Consider the following 17,429-nt stretch of genomic DNA (forward strand, 5'->3'; position numbering starts at 1 on the left):
AACATAAATGCTCGCCTAAAACAACTACGGTTGTATAAATAATGCAACAAGGTTTGTCATCTTGCAGCATTACATGCATTTATTCAATGCATTGCATTATTTCAGCAAACCCAAAGATTTGTATACGTTTCCGAGATGTTTCGCCATATTAGGGTATACAAAAATAGCCATACAATATGCTGATAGTCTTAGTTATCTCAAGGCACTGTGGCCGTTTATCTATTCCGTTAGAGCCTATTGAGCCGATGTTCGCGGGGTTTGTTGTCTCATAGTCGTTTGGTCGTAGCTCATGACAGAAGCGAATACGCACTAATTAAGTCGCATGTCAGAGTCATCAGAATGGGCTCCACTGGGTTATGACGGGCGGGTATGCGCCCGTGTTTTTCCAGGATAAGCCCGCCCCGTATAACGCGGATCGTCTCGAGCAAAGCTTACCAAAGACCTCTCACGTGACTTCGGCTTCTACAAGGCCATGGCGAAGACAACCGCTGCGGCACGAAAACGGCTTATGGTATATACAAATCTTCGTGGGTAGAACTCACCATAGGTGAATGCCAATTCACTCGTGCGGGGAAATTTTACAATTCAGTTCAATGTAAGTTAAGACACAACTAAGTACTGCGACGCTATATGTAAATACAACAATTTAAAAATAGTTGTAGCTTATAAGCCGAATTTCGTTCTTTAGCTTTTTTGGCAGCTTTTTGTTAGGCATCTTAACTAATGTATACGGAACCTGTTTCTAGCAAAATTCTAATTTTTTTCACTCTTCACGAAATTACTATTCAGGTTACTTGTTTTTAATGTGCTTTAGACTTAAAGCTAGCTAAACATTGATGGGTTTACATTGACAGAAGTCCACGTCTATGCGTCACAAACAACATACTCGGCTTCCTCGGGCATGGTGCAGGAACAGTGACCTTCGCGTATATGATATTGATTTTCTTCCACGTTTAGCCGACGTCGAAAAGCGGTCTCTGGAGATGTCTATTGACTAAGACTTCGCATTACTTCAAATTATACCCCTTTTCAAAAACGCCACTCGGTATTTAAAAAAGTTAGGTTACACATATGACAGTGAAGTGAATGGTTTCTTGGCTGATTTACCGGTGTAAGTTCTATCGAATGAAGAGAATTTACCAAACGAGTAGCATAATAGATTGAAGAAGAGATTGAAGAGATGAAGAAATACTGAAGCTGGTGCGATATTGTTTCCGGTCCTTAACAAGTACACGTTTCATTTGCCTTTACAGATGACATGTAAACATCTGCCTCTCTGCAAGGGGGCTGATATGGGATACGTGGTACAATTCTATACATTTGTGCGGCGGGCCGCACGCTGAACGTAAGTGGAATACAAAAATAGTGCCGAATAAACGCCTTTTGTTAAAGTTATGTTTTGTATTTTACCCGAAGTGCATATGATTTTTGGTGAAAAAAAAAAAAAAAAAACTAGCAGAGATGTGATAATCAGACAAATCACATACGTGTAATATGACAACACTATAACTACAAAACACGCCATGCATCACTGTATTAGATATGGAACTTATGATCGTCATTAGTATAGCAAGGCTTAATTCATCGAACGTAATATCCATATAGCGGAATTGGTATTTTTGTAAGTACATACATACACAATGATAGGCTGTTCTCATGTATGTTCGCATGCTTTCAGAATATCTCTGAATTCAAAACGTAAAATATTAGATACATGATCGAAAATGTCTCTAACAACATTATCATCAGTATCTTTCGAGCAGGCGACTGAAGCGCTAGGGATGCCGATGAAAAGAGTCCTAAGTTCAATCATTTACAAAAAAGGAACGAAGTTTAAGTATTTAGACAAAGTTTTTAGTTAAGTCTGAGTGCCGCAACGTAAAAATGAAGTTAATTGAGAGAGATAAAAGTTAATTCGGCCATTTTTTCCAATTTTGTAGCAAGGGTCTACGCGTGAACTGTCAAAAACTTTGTCTTATATCCAAGAACAGAACCATTTAGATCCGCCGTATGTAGATGACTGATATATATAGCGATATATGCTACTCAGCATGTTTAATTAAATAAAGAAAATACGTAGAGGGCCATACTCATATTGCTATGAAATAGTCGAAATCTTGTTCGTGCTATAATATGTCGACGAGTGTATGCATATACATATTCTAATAAAGCGCATTAATAGATTAATATAATAAAATAATTAACTAATAGATTAACTTAAGCAAGTACATTCTCAGTAATTATATGAGCATACCCGTTTTATTCGGTACCGTAATTTATAAACGGTCAGCTAGAAGAAAGTAAATAATATAGGATTGTTAAAAGTGTACCGGGGATTTTTCTAGCTAGATAGCTTTTTCGGTCACATATTTCAGCCGATATGAATCGACATTGAAGTTATATGAAAGCTAAGATTTGCAGTAATAGATGAGCTGGAACCTGTTAGTCTGCCTGTGTTTAGAACCAGGATAAAGGATTTTGTACATGCGTGAAACTTCTGAAAAAAATTCGCTGTGTTTTATAATCTTCTACAATATGAAAGGTACAAACCTTACCCAGGATCATAAACGCATTTCTTCGGTCTATAGTCAAGATGTACGTTACCGGAAGAAACGACTCAAGACCAACACACAGGTAGCTATGATGTCGCAAAAAATCTAAACATCCACCACAAAACACCAGAAATTTGGCTATATAAAAAGCTAATTATTATTTAAGTACCACACGAATTGGTACAGCAGAATTTACCCAATCGCGTTTCCATCTGCGAAAATCTATAGAAATGCACCAAAAATCGAGCCATTACTGAAGCAGTTAATCAAGAAGATAAAAAGTCGCTGACGCTAACGAAGATGATACGATGCGTTTGGTGGGATTCGAGACGAACCACGCACTTTGATCAGCCGTCACTCGGCTAAGCAATTGATTCGGATATATTGATAATGATGGTCGCTCCATTATCAACAACGGACAAGATGACAGTCGGCTACTGAAGAGAATTGACGAGGATTAGTCAACAAAGACGGCAGCTTTTTCCGCCATGATAATGCCAGTCCACGTACGATTTTAGCTACTTGGTAAAAATCGGGAAATGCCATTGGGAAAAATTAATGGAGCGGGAAAAAATGGAAAAAAGCTAAGATGGGAAATTTAAACATATCCACCCTACAGCCCGGGTTTTGTGTCATCAAAGTATAATCTGTTTCAGTTTCTGCAGAACTCCCTTAACCTGCTCACCCGGTTTCAATATGGTGACGCAAAAATCACTTGTCACAATTTTTTTGCTGGAAGACCGCAGAAACCTTACCATGGTATCGTATACTAATGAACCAAGTTACGGGATAATTATTTACAATATTTGGCGCATTCTCCTGAATCTCTATACGTCAGCAAAGATTTCGGAGGAATCCGGTTCGGATTTTCTAGGTAAATGATCCGATTTAGTCGAGACTGTGCACACAAGACTGTGTGATGCAAACATCTTTAGCTCAAGCAGTAAAAAAAAGGAAATTACCTAGAGTTTTAGTTATAGAGACACTACGCTAACACGAGTGCAGTACTCTTAATTTAGGTGAGAGCTTTCAATAAGATATTTTACGGTGCCTGTGAGCCCCTTTAGTTCCCCGTCAACTCTACTACAATTCAAACTAATTATTTGACAAAATTCTCCTCGTGTTTTTTTTTTGATTTTATAACTCTAGGTGTATCCAATATCAACCAAATTTACACAATCTTTAAGTGAATTTTGATGATATTAATGTGTTTCTCTGGGTATCTGATATCTAGACTGTAGATGATCGAATCTTTGAGAGCACTTGAGCTGGTGTTATCTCAAGATGTGAAAGACTCCACTGGCATCATCTTTTTGTGGCTTATCACTTTTTATGGTCTGAGGGCTTTTTGGCTGACTCGCTGCAAGGCATTGGCGGGCTAGTCCATCATTGGGTGTTTACTATTTTAATTTATCCTGCTGTAGTTTGACCCAAACTGCTTATCGGATAACGGTGCCAGGCTCTAAACATGCTTCTTCTTGTCAAGTAGATGGAGCCGTTGCAAACAGAATACCAGATGTTTAAAAAAATAGTTGCCAGTTTAATTGAATTAGGGAGCAAAATGTTTTACACTATATATCCGTTCATGATTTTTAGAAATAGGGAGCACGTAGTATCTAAGAAGACATATAGCTTCAGAGAAGGATAGGTAGCTTTAAAAATCTAACTGTTGTCGGGTTATTGGTTTGGGTGGTTACAGCCTCTGGTTAAAGGAGACAAGGGTCGCTGGTTTAAGTCCCACCAACGACACATGCTACATCACTCATGTAAATAGAGGAAGATAGTTTAAAAAAACTAGCAACGAATGCGGATACGTTCATTATTTGCTTGTCGTGAGTTCAGATTAAGAACAATTGTACTTTGAAGCATTGCTTGCCGATGGCAGTGGATACAAAGCTTCAAATGTTTTTGGGACACGATGTCACAACGAATTATTGAACGACCTTCGTACCACAATGCCAGAAGTTGAATTAAGCAATATTGTTTCGGTTGTGTTATCAACTAATAGGGATTAGCATTTGTTGCCTACTTTGCGGTCTGTAATGGTCTTCTCTGCTTTAAATGCAATGTAAATGGGATATGTAAAGCCATACAAGCCATGTTTGACGTATGGATTCTTCAATATGGAAAGATTAGACAATACAGCTCATTTTCTAGACTTGGAAGATCTGTCCTTGCAATGTTGCATTGGTAACGTGTTATCCTTCAAAACTCAGGAACACGGAGTAGTTTAAAGCTAGGCGTAGACTCACTTCGTTTCATTATGGAGGCCATTTGAAGCAACGCTCAACGGCGTATCGGACGTAGAATTTAGCAAATTTATTTAACTTAGAAAAATCCTAGTTCTTGCCTGAAAACGCTTTTAGTCTCTCATTAGTATATCAGTTGAAATAAGGATTGTCATAAGCTATTATTAACAAGATATTTAAGCGTATCTTCGCGTTCCAGGTATACAGATTGTATCTCTAGATAGCCTATTTTTGCCCGTTGGTAGAAGCGTAAGTACGAATACATTACTACAGACTGGTTGGAAGAACCCCAAGCTAAATTTAACATGCACTCGAGTTACTTGAAATTTTTGTATTACAAGTTCTCATTTTGTATTCTGGTGTTGAATGTTTAGATTATATTATTGTTATTATTACAATTTACCCAGAGATAGTATACCAGTTCTAAATGGTCGTAATAATGTATCTAGATATGGCAACAAAAGTTTGGTTTTGAAATAAAAAGTCATGGATAAAGAAGTTTATCAGGATCATTCATTAAGTGTACACCAATGATGTATTAATATCTGCTGCTTATAAACATATTTATAATTCCTCCTTTTATAAAGTGTAACAATATCATGTTGGCTGGGTAGTCCACAATGTTAAGAATAGTCTGAACATACAGGAATCTAAGCAGGCAGTGCAACTAGGGTTCAACGGCATGTTTCACAATGGGCAACGAGCTTTAAGATCGCAGGCCAAAGACACGTCCTTTCAAGAAAGGACAACTAGGGGGGTGTTTGCATTCGCTCGCTGGTTCAGCATCGCTTGCCGTGCCAGGAAGCGGTTCAGTGTAATGGGGGGACACGATTCGCCGATGGATAATTGAGACCCTTCCACCATAAAGAAAACAACTATCGTCGTACCACACAAAAGCACTACGATAGACTGAAGGGAAAGAAAACAAGCTATCACGTAAAACCTAGTGTACCATTGCTACCATCATAGACGGTTGAGCGCATTCCGTAGTAGATAATAGAACGAAAACTTATAACTTGAAAATGCTCAATTTTTGCTTGTATTTATTTATAGTACCTGGAATATGGTTGCGTGACACGCGGGTACCTGCGAGTAATAGCTGCTGTATCCTATGATTTAAACATAACCCAGAAAATTCATTGAATATGCTCACCGTCGAATCTTTCATCTTGTTTCTCCAGTGGAACTCAGGTTTAATTGCAGGCTCTTGTAAACAGAAGAGAAAATTCAGTGCAGCTAATAAGGGATGAGTATCCACAAATGACGAAAAGCTATTGCTTTATGATCCTCCTTTTAAATTCGAGACAACTCAGCGCCTTAGCAAAGCGGCAACACATGGTACACGCGTGCGTTGCATTGCAGGAGAACCTAGTTAGAGTCGCGGAACATAGGCTTTCACCACTTATAGATGGCTTAAACAGACAGGGCTAATGAAAACTGGTATTATTCTTGGTTAGGATCTACCTATATTAGGGTCCCGATAGAAGACATATTTAGCGCATATAGTCTTGCATTGTGTTTAATGTGTCAATTTTTGTTTAAGTATATTTAGAGAAATGCGACTAATCTAAGAAGCATGTACCCAGAAATCTTTTAATATGAAGTCAAGTTCAACTTCTAGAAACAACAAACCATTCACTGGTTTGCCTGAAGTATTAACTTACCAATCCATTCACATATTTGGCCTAGGCAGGGTCTGGTCCCAACCATCAGCCCATGCCACTCGCCGAGTAGGCCTGGCGGGCTCCGTCCGCCAGGGTTGAGTTTTTTTCTGTTAGGTCAGATAGTGGGACTGAGGAGCTCTACGAAAGGAAAGAAGTTCAGCAATATATTCCGGAAGAGGCACCTGGTATTTCTCCTAAAATTGAAACTATATTTGAGCGTGCGTTCCTAATCAAGAACGACTTTTTGCCTACCCAAGGCAGTAGTAGTAGAATAGGTTTGTTTCCATCAAAGTGGTACTACCACTGCTACTGTAGTACGCAAACCTGCTTCTATTCCTGCTATTCGGATCGCCAAAGCCATTGCACTTTGTAACGCAGCCTTGGCCGTTATAGTCCGTCATAGTGAGCTCTGCGCCACAGGCTGGAGCATGCGAAGGAGACTTTTACTGCTCGTGTTTAGGGGAGTCAGTTTGCTTCGAATTCTAGTACAGCAAGCAGTTGAGGGTTGTGGGAGACAGGCAAGATCCCAACCATGGAAACGGAGTATGCGGCAACCACCTTCGCTTTCGTTTATCGTAGTAAGAAATACGGTCTCCACCACCCGATTGAAGGTTATTTTTCCATTTTGCTCTATCCCTGGCGTCCGTTGCCACCCCTACAGCCTAGCACAGTACCCGACCGGTCCAAGGAAACGGCAGCAGTACTAACAACCGCTTGCGCGACAGCCAGCCGTTGGCCGTCGACACAATAGTGAACTCAGGGCCACTGAGTACCCATGACGAGGAAATTTTCCAAATGATGTCCTTCTACTTCTACGGTCCTTCGCGCACTCGTCAGACCATTGGATTCTACGCCCGAAGTGCTCCCTGAAGGACTCTGGCTTAGTTCGGGACACCCCAGCTTTGTTCGTGAATCGACCATTTCTGTCCTGCGGCCACCGCCCCATCTCGACCACTGGCGGCCCGTATCAGAGCTAGTAGCCCCCGCTATTGTCGGGCTTGTGTCGACCTGCCGTTTGTAGACTCTAAGAAAACAGGTAACATCTCAAACACCGTAACGGACCGGCCTGGCTTTATAGCATGGTCGGCCACAGGGGGGCTAAAGGCCGCAACAAGGAATACATAAAGAAGAAAAGGGCAAAATGCAACGTACAATGAGCGCTGCTACTACCTCTATACAGCGTCGCAATGACTACCGTCTCTGTTTCAAATAGCCAGTTTCTTGGTTTAGTGTGAGCTCCAATATTTTGTAGTCCGACTAACGGCATGGCCACCAACCTATAACGCGACAGGGGAAGGATGCCGGGCCAGTAGAAGACAACAGTGGCTGCCAGGCTGGCACTGCATAGGCTAAGCAGGCTACTCAATGTTCAAGCTTGTTGTCTCTGCTGATTGTCCTCCTTTCGCCGGTTTTTGTAATATAGGCATCCTGCTCACGCTCGATTCACTTCCACAATATCATGTATTACGCTAAGGATATCAACAAATGTTTCCGATTATTGGACAATGCGCAAGGCACGACTAACGTTGGCAACGTCCTTCAAAGAAATCTGGAAGGCGGGGGTTCACCAGAATTCCCATAAACAACCTTGAGTCGAATTTAACCGATGTCTTCTTGACAGTATAGGTCGCGTTACCACTGTAGGTTGTCTAGGATATTGGGTGTATATGTGCTGCACGTGTTGTGGCAGCTTTTTTACAAAACTCTGTGCTATATCGAGATGCTCAGTCAAACTTAGGACTACTCGTGTTACCAACACATTTAAAATGCAGTCATTCGGTGCTCAAAAAGGAGACGAGATATTATATGAAAGTTAATCAGCTACGTGCAATATATTAAATATACTTTTGCCGGATAACTCTCTTTATATAGACGTAGGGGCTAAGAATAGAGGGTTGATTGATACTTTGTTTTACGTTAATACTGATAGGTAAGCGGTCGTAAAAAATTAAACACCCTTTAAAATTCTCTTTGCACTCGATGAATGCTGCCTTACCGGGACGTGGCTAGCCACTTACATTGTCAACGATTTTATCCCAGACACAGAATGGCAGAGTAGTTATTCGCTCCCGTAATGGCCTATAATTTCGAACCACTCCCATCCATTTATTTACTTGGAAGAAACTTTATTCAAGATTTAATTGCGATACGTAAGGGCAATAATTCGTGCCTATCCAAAGGATCATTAACGCACGTTGTTAACTCCGACTCAGCACTAGTTCCCACTAGCCGCATAACCTTCCTTCTAGAAAAATTTGAACTCAGTCTGTAAGCTCCAGTGAATGATGTTTTGATAGTAAGGAATAATTTTGCACCAGATTTTTTTTCCTTAGTTAATATTGCCATAAGGCTTAACTGCGGTACATGTCTTGACCACGTTTCATCGGACGTAAGCTGCTCACGACAATCAGATCTCGAGCTTTTAACATCTTCGACCTGACAAACCGCTACGTTATTACTTGTTATCACGTGCATTCCCACATACGTAGAACCTCCCCCTCTCATATCTCGGTCGTTCTTAGAACCTTTAATACCGCGAATTACAAAAAATCCATTCATCTCTAACTACCGAGTCTTGAGGGCGACCATTTCTGGCCATTCATTACTTGACGAATCTGATGATATACACTTCCGCGTAGGATTGCGCTATTTTTGAACTAGTACAGGCTGAAAAGGGAAGCCTAGGACTTGCAGTGGACCCCTCAATTTAATATGTTGTGTTCAGACCTTGTTCGTGCAGTTTATAAGTATTTTATCATTAAAAATCCCTCCCAAAGGCATTTAGTATCATTCGCTAATATTTTATAAAACTGTTATAAAAAACCTGAATAGTTTTTTACGCATGGCTTGAAATGGTTTGAAGTTTCTTAACTGGGTAATTATAAATTCCCAATTATGCTGACGCCATCAAGAGCCGCACCAACGCGCCCTCCTCATCATCACCTCGGCACTTTATACTGTCCCGATCGAAGGGAATAGATCCCAACATAGGCTTCTGCTCCTCTACCTTCATTTTTTCTCTACTATCCCATAGAACCTGTTTTAGCTGTGAGACCTTGTGGCATCTGTAGGGCTAGCTGTGAAGGCAGCTGTGGCGACTTTTGCAAAACTTAGTAGAATTTTTTTGCTAGATGCTTTATAAACGCTTACATACAACTTTTCGTTCCCTATTTGTCCGCCCCTTGTTGCATTTTCAAAAGCTGCTATGACTTCCATTTGCAAGGGAAAAATCCTAGTAAATCTTACTTAGCTGTTACACACCTATTATCACTACATCCGTTCTTTTTATACCGTCTTCGATTCTTTGGCGACACTTATAATTTGTTTATGACATGACGTAACGATTAGGCAATTAAAAGTCAACCGCTCAGGCGTTCTATTGATTTCTGCCCGACTTTTCAAGAGCGTCATCGGCCAGAGTGCGATGCCAGGTCCCATTTTATTTTTGCTCCGTGTAGGCCCTCCGGTGTTTACATGAAAAACAATAACATAGTTATCAGACCCGATAATGCCATAATGCTGATTTAAACGCTCCCGATCTCACCTTAGTGTCCCGGCATCGCTAATCCTATGTAAGTACTGGGTATAGATCGACAATTCTATTTTCCATCAATTCATTGCAATTTCTCTGGACAAACCAGATCGCTCGACTGATCCCCAGATAATCCTATGGTTTCTGTCGTTTTCCACCCAGGTTCTGTATTCTTCAAAATATTTATCTGTGAATCTCTAGTCATTTCTGATTTTATTGTGTAGTGGTTCGGAAGGTGACCATGGTTATCGAATTCAGCAACCCTGACTTTTATGAAACTCTATTTTACGTGCCAGATTCAAAATTTCAGAATCCGTGCCTCCCCTGTTTTTATGCTTTTTTGGAATCTCTGAGCTCCATATACTCCGGCTCCGTTTCTTAGCTTATCAATCAATCCAGCAACATCATCATTGCATCAGTCTTTGTGTTGTGCGTTGTCGACTTACTTTTCACGCGTTGCGTCATCACTTACTTTTCCCTAGTTCAATTCCTGGCATTAGTTGCTACGCCACTATGTAAAACTTTTTTCTGATTGCTTTTGTCTTGCCCCGTTGTGCAAGATCTCAGTCTACAAACATCTTCTCCATGGCATTTCAGTATAAACATTTACGCATTTCGGGTAGCTACGTAATGAATTCGAATACCTTTCTGTCCTTTAAGGCAGGACATATTACATCTAAGACGACTGAGCTTTCTGAACTGAAGATGATATTTCGGGTGAAAATCCTATTGACGGTCAAAGTGTAGCGAAATGTCTTTACGAAAAAAGGTCTACATTAATTAGATTGACTCATCTCAACTTTAATAGGGTTGTAATAGTATATAGAAGCCAGTTTCGGGTGATTGAAACATTGTATTTTAATAATATGTCCAACAAGTTGGCTTTTTTGTTTGCCGTAGATTGATCAGCGAAATACCGTCTATTCTTCCGTACAGGGTTGGTAGCAAATGGTGCTGGATGCCAGCAATCGGTAAAACTGAATGGGCTTTAAAAGGAAAAGGGAACCACATGTTGGTTTTTATCCGCTTCGTATGACCTTTGCATAGGATCCACTAGCTAAGCATCTGTATATATGCGCGTATTTCTTTCGTGGAACACACATACCCCATGGATCTGCATCGGTCCTAAAAAGATTATTTGTGTGGGCCGATTCCGAGAAATGTACTCTACTCACGCAGCTAAACACAACTTGATAAACACTGAAGCCAAAACCGGAATCCTCAATCATGTTTGGACATCCCTATGCCAAGGCAGGAAAAAGGATCGAACAAATGAAGATCAAAACTGGAAAAAAGTATTGACAGTGGAATAAAATGTAATTACTTACGCCTTTTTTTCAGATGATGACTGCCTTCTGTTTTTTGTCCCAGATGCCTCAGTGGTATTAATATCATTAAAGTGGTTCATGCTTGAGCTTCAATATATGATGTACAGACCGATAGTTGTTTGAATCAAGTTCGATGTAGGAGCATCATCCGCGCACGGCAGGTCGGGTACAGAGCCGGGATAAAAGTCGTCTCTGTAATAAGTTATTTCTCAAATTCAATCTCCTGTCATCATCTAAAGTCACTTCATTTTTTATCTTTAGTGCCTTTGTTTCTTCGTATTATATCAGTCAATATATATATATATATATATATCTAACAGTGAATTTCTTATATTTATATAGTTGAGAGTCATGTTTGATAAAATACACTTAATAATTGCTCACAGATGTTTACCATGACCTTGAGATTGAAACTGTTTGGCACTTTTCAGGAACATTTTATCCAAGTATCTTTACATACTATTTTATGCTAAGGTATATTGAAAGGATTAGACAGTTGTGAGTTAAAAGCCACTGATGGAATAGTACTTCGCATGTTACCACAGGATAATATTTCCGTTTTTATTATTATATGAAAAATAGTCCCATTGCTTGATGCTACATATGACATATAGAAATTGATTGGAAGCAATATAGCATTTTTACTGAATGTCAGGGTTGACTGAATGCCAATATATGCAGTCGTATGGAGTCTATTAAAGCGGTTAGCAGCCACAAAACTCTGATATCTTTAACAAATATCGTCGATGATATTCCTAAGGTAATCGACACATGGCAATACTTTAGCCTTATTTCATTAGGTCACGCCTGATGTACAACACACACAGATCTTTGCGGAAAAATTCAACTTTTATGTCAATGCAGAATTTTCGAACTCAACACAACTGTACTAGCCTTCTGAGGCAGAATTTTATGGCCCCTATCAATACGCCGCGATTCGCAATATTAGACATAAAACTTACAAACACTGCTGCATGCCGATACTCACTTACGGAGAAATACAATTCTGTTGAAGCCAACCTCTCTTTCGGTAAGCCATAGCAAGACGGTCCATGAAATCCATGAGTCAGTATACATGCATACATTTCATCCACAATAATATCTCTATTGTGTGATTTGCCGATAGTTTTTTTTTCTTTTTTTCAGAAAACTCTGAGGATTAATCTCAAACAGTTATAGGACAGTAGACTCTAGTAAACGAGACTAAAGGCTACTTTCATCTAGCACAAAGGGAAAGGTTGCTTTCGCCGAAGCAATAGTCAAAATGATAACCTTGGTGGAGTTTCTTGATACTCAATTGGGCACTTCTCATCGTATCGCGACAAAGAGATCTTACGTTATTTCCGATTTCTCATAAATCGGAAGTTATAAGCATTAATTAAAGGCAAAGCACTTTTGAAACGTAACACATTTTTTTAAAGTACTCCAACTATTAATGATCAAGTAGTCCTTAGATTGATTCGTTCGTTTCCATGGCGTTGCGTTCAGGTTCTCTGATAACATTCAGAATTAGCTAAAGTGGGCTAAAAGATTCACTTGCAGCCAAATAGACTTACGGAGACAGGGACATTCGGTAGATAATTTAATCGACCGGTAAGCGCGGAAATGTTTATGAATACTTTAGGCGAACACGTATAGTGCTTCTCTATTAGCTAAGGGAAATGGTTTGGTCATGGGCGGCCGTGGCAGAAATAATGTTAAAACAAACGTATGCTGCTATTTTCGTGCATGGTATCAGTCACTTGAAAACATACACAAAATAGGTAGATTTTAAATATCAAATCGGTAAAAGAGTTGCTATACAACGAAGAATGAGAAATCTATTTTTTTTAATGTGATTTAAAGGTCTATATTTGATTTCTAATATTCCATGCCGAACACAAACATTAAGAATCGTGCAAGTAGTGCATTTTCTATTGGTTACTTTTCATCATTTATTGGCCTTGTGTGTGTGATTCCATGAAAGGAAAGCCAATTCTTCTCCCGACACTCGATCATGTCAAGGCTATATTATACACTATGTGTTAAACAGCTCAAGACAGGAGAGTAGTGGTGATAAGCGCACAACTGCGTGAACAATAGCTATTATACACACATAATAGAAACATTTGCGTTGCATCTGCTTGACTGAGAAGCAGGCTGGCCACAGCACACATCGTAAACCCCACGCCTCCGTTTTGCTCTCCTGTATGAAAACGTTTAATATCAGTAGAACTAGCAATGGCAGCAGAAACAACGGCAGATGTGGTAGTTTTAGCAGTCGATGAACGGCTGCTGATAGGCCAGCCTGCCGGCCATATGTTGCAAATGAAATATCGTAGCAGCAGTGCTAACGAAGCAACGATGTGGTTGCTAGAGTAAACGGCCCGCCAGCACCCAGCCTGCTCGGGCGTCGGTTTAACCACTCAACGACTGCAGTATGCCAGCCTTTTTCTAGTCTTTCAGATCGACGATAAGAGATGCCTTAGTTTACTGGCAGGTAGACCCTTCGCGAGAGATACGGTATTGCACACAAGCTTACATATAGACACAAGCATACGTATAGAAAGCTCCTTCAACTGTGAGAGGCTGATTCACGTAGCGGCGATGAACGATGGGCTGGCTAGCCGATATCGTATCGGTTAAACGGCCTCGAAACTCCGAAAGCTCCGGTGAGTGCTTCAGTCCGAAGGAACCCGTCAAAGGCAAGCAGGCTGGCAGGCCGACGAACGGCGTCGGCGCTGATGGTGGCGAGCGTAATTCAGTAAGATACGTAAGTGGTATTTCACTTTGTGGTTGGATTGACTCAGCGTGGCAGCAAGCAAACGAGGAGGCCTTGGCTGAGAGACTCGGCAGGCCCACGCTGATCATATACTACAGCCAGCGTTATGATCCACTACTTCATTCCTAATCATTCGCTATTGGCTCGATCTAACGGACAAGCCAAGCATCGTAGCAGTCGAATAATCCTGTACGTTATGTATTTTCATACGCGGACAGTGGATTGTTCGTTGGAAAATACGGCTTATGCCTCCGCGACGACAGTCGTTGTCCTACTGCCATCTCAGGAGTGCGATACAAATGTGTGAAAGACAGGATATTAAAAAATGAGAGAAAAGATATTTCGAATTTGCACCGTTTCGGCTGGGCATTAAGCTAGGTCCTACACGGTGTATTGCTCTGTTATGTTACGGTGCTGTATTACGAAAAAAAAGCTAATATTTGATATAAACTCACTACTTGTATTGACGATTTATTACAGAAGCATAACGGATGCAGGTGTACCTCTAACTGACAGACGTATGCACATCAGTCAGTTAAGGTAAACAGTAAGTAGAACAGATAGTACAAGGTCGATAAAATATTCCATGCGGTGCAATAGATTTATTTAGAATGGTTTAGGTAGTGAGGAAATATGCTGGCATACGGACTGAGGATGCGCATGTATTTATGACCTACTCCTCCATGCTGACTACTCTATCATACGTGTCTTCGTCAGTATTTCATCATACATTTTTATTATCATACATTTGTACATCTAAAAGCTCTGATCGTTTTATATATATGTACATGTTCCTTCGGAAAAACGGTGAGCTCGGTATTGAAGTCGGATCTTTGTATAGTTCGTTTCAGAGATCCCATAATCAGCAACACTGTGACAAATTTGAATAATATGACATTCGTCAAATGCAATTTTACGAATGGGAACAGAATTGCCCTTGGAACTGTCATGTATTTTTGAAAAATCGTCAAGTCCATGCCTGCCGACAATGAGGGCCAAAAAGAAGGGTATGCAATGTGTCAAATGTCGTAGACATATCTACTCCTGCTTGACTTGTGTAAACTGATTTCGAAGGCAGACCCTTGTGAAAATGCTCACACACGATAATGCATGTAGTATGCTTTTCTCACAATTTGCAGTGTGCAGATATAGCTTTGCGATAGGTACTTCATTGTGACCACGATGGCTCATCTCCAGATGCTGTTTTGGACCGGTTACTCAGATTTTGCTCAAATGAGGAGCGAATAAGTTAGATCGTCGCTGACAGCAGATGCCGTTTTGAGATCCAACCAACGAAGATTACTATTTAATTGAATACAATATATTATACTGTATAATATTATGTGGAAGAATTAGTTTGATAGTAGTTGTGATATTTTCTAAACAAAGGGCATTGCAGCAAACAGAACCCGTGTAGCTTTGTTAATCCTACTAAATATACCAAACTTATTTTACCGTAGGCAAATCAGTGAGACGTTCTTCTGCTAATTGTCATAACTCTACATATTAGGTATGATTTTTTTTAAACTTGAGAGTAAACTTTTTAACTAGCTAGAAAGAAAAAAAATCTGATCTTTCTGCTGAGACGATGCACCGTCGATCTGATTGTTGCAGAAGCGGATACACTGTAGCGTAAGATGTAAGTGATGAACGATGTATCGACATACTGTTGGATCGTTTTGGCTTTTAGTGAGATGAACAACCGCGAATGAAGCAAGGTCGTTAATAAGGAATTTTCTGGTCCTATTAGATATTCAGGGCCGATCGTACCTTGTACTTAAACGTAAACGGCCGAGTATGAAAAGCAGCTCCTTTAACTTACTATCTACCAGTCCTTTAAGCATTCTCGCAACTCGGTTCCATGGACAACTCTCGGATGGAGCCCATGGCGACAGGGGCTTCGTTGGCCGCATGGGCGGTGATGATGGTGGTAGTGGTGTTTATATCTACCCGTTTAGTCGATAGAGTCAATACGGAATGTGGCCAAATGGGATGTGTGGGCCCCAGAGTGCGTGTTGGTCGGTGTGTCAACGTGTCTGCGTGCCCAAAGTAGCGCACGGTGAGATCTGCCGCTGCCAGGCTAAACTGCGACTTCACTGCTGCAAGCTAGCTACGGGAATAAAGAGAAGTGAAGAATAGAAGAGAGGGCGAACGGTGCTGTAGGAGAATAGATCATGCAAGCTACCTGCAGCTTACTTGTGCTTCGCGCGCTCGGACTAGCAGCAATGAGGCAGAATGGCTGAAGAAACTTGGTCCGGGCGATGCCGTGACCGTCCCAACAACCAACAACACGAAAGGGAGAAGCCTTTAAGGAAACCGAGTTGCCCGACGGTAAGCACCAACCGCTCATCGAAACCGCAGTCGAGATTTTAGGGCCGTACAGGAAAATGCATGGAAGCGCAGGAGTAAGGGTAGCGTTTGCTTTCACATTGTTGTTGCCATTGCCACCTCTTAAACAGTCACTAGATACAGTTAGTTTAATACAACCAGTATACGAAGACACATCGATTGGTTCTTTTACCCCACGGTTTCTCGGATGCTCAATCGGCTGTTCCGGAGTATCTAAAGCAATGTACTACTAACCACAAAGTCGTGAGCTTCCTTCGTTTATTACAGCCATCTCCATAATCCCGAACCGTTGGATATACACTGATACTACTGAATTTTATAATGTAAAGCTAGCAAGTACAAGGAGTGCCTAAAATATGCTTTTGGTTTGATACATTACTAGAACTATAGTCAAACATATTAAAGATATTCATCGCTATATATACATATAATTCATGGTGTTGAGAGGCCACTCATTTCTGCAAAATAATGCCCCACGTTACGTACGCCTGGAGCCAGCAGTTCTATTATACAGGGCGAGTCAAAAGTGTTTAGCTAGTTTATAAAGAAATTTTTTAACAATTGCGCATCTGTATAAATAATAACATATACGCAAATTGTTGAAATAAACATTGGACTTACCTGTACGACACATTTGTTGTAGAAGCACCCTAATACTATCCCCATAATTTTTATACCACTGTACTGCAAGGATATTACAGAGCTAATTATAGTGTAGCTGTATATTTTGAAGGCACAATTGGCTATAGTTTAATCATCTTATCCAGCTGATGGACAATGCCTTGTCGTATCTCATGAATATACTACATATGGGTTCGCGCATTTTTAAAAAGGACTATTTTCGTTCCTTTGAAATTCGGTGATAACAAGTCTGCGAACAAAACACAGCGGTGAGAATCTCTCCTGAAAGGCCTCGTCGAACATGTCGTATGTAATGCATCAAACTGCGTGATCCTTATTTCAGTAGATCTCAAAAGAAGATTCCTAGCTATTT

General features: G+C 40.5%; 1 long non-coding RNA gene across 2 annotated transcripts in view; it reads left to right on the forward strand.

The window, feature by feature from the left end:
• Positions 1 to 1,391, forward strand: part of LOC111267109 (uncharacterized) — a 2,678-nt gene extending 1,287 nt beyond the window's left edge. Inside the window, exons 2-4 of one of the 2 annotated variants that reach the window (XR_002684418.2) lie at positions 390 to 595; positions 855 to 1,057; positions 1,254 to 1,391. This is a non-coding gene — a long non-coding RNA (uncharacterized LOC111267109). The remainder of the gene's footprint in view (positions 1 to 389; positions 596 to 854; positions 1,058 to 1,253) is intronic. The other variant, XR_015313663.1, reaches the window with a different exon arrangement.
• Positions 1,392 to 17,429: the final 16,038 nt, after the last annotated feature.

Source organism: Varroa jacobsoni, unplaced genomic scaffold (assembly GCF_002532875.2).
Source record: "Varroa jacobsoni isolate VJ856 unplaced genomic scaffold, vjacob_1.0 scaffold_1147, whole genome shotgun sequence".
Lineage (NCBI taxonomy): Eukaryota > Metazoa > Arthropoda > Arachnida > Mesostigmata > Varroidae > Varroa > Varroa jacobsoni.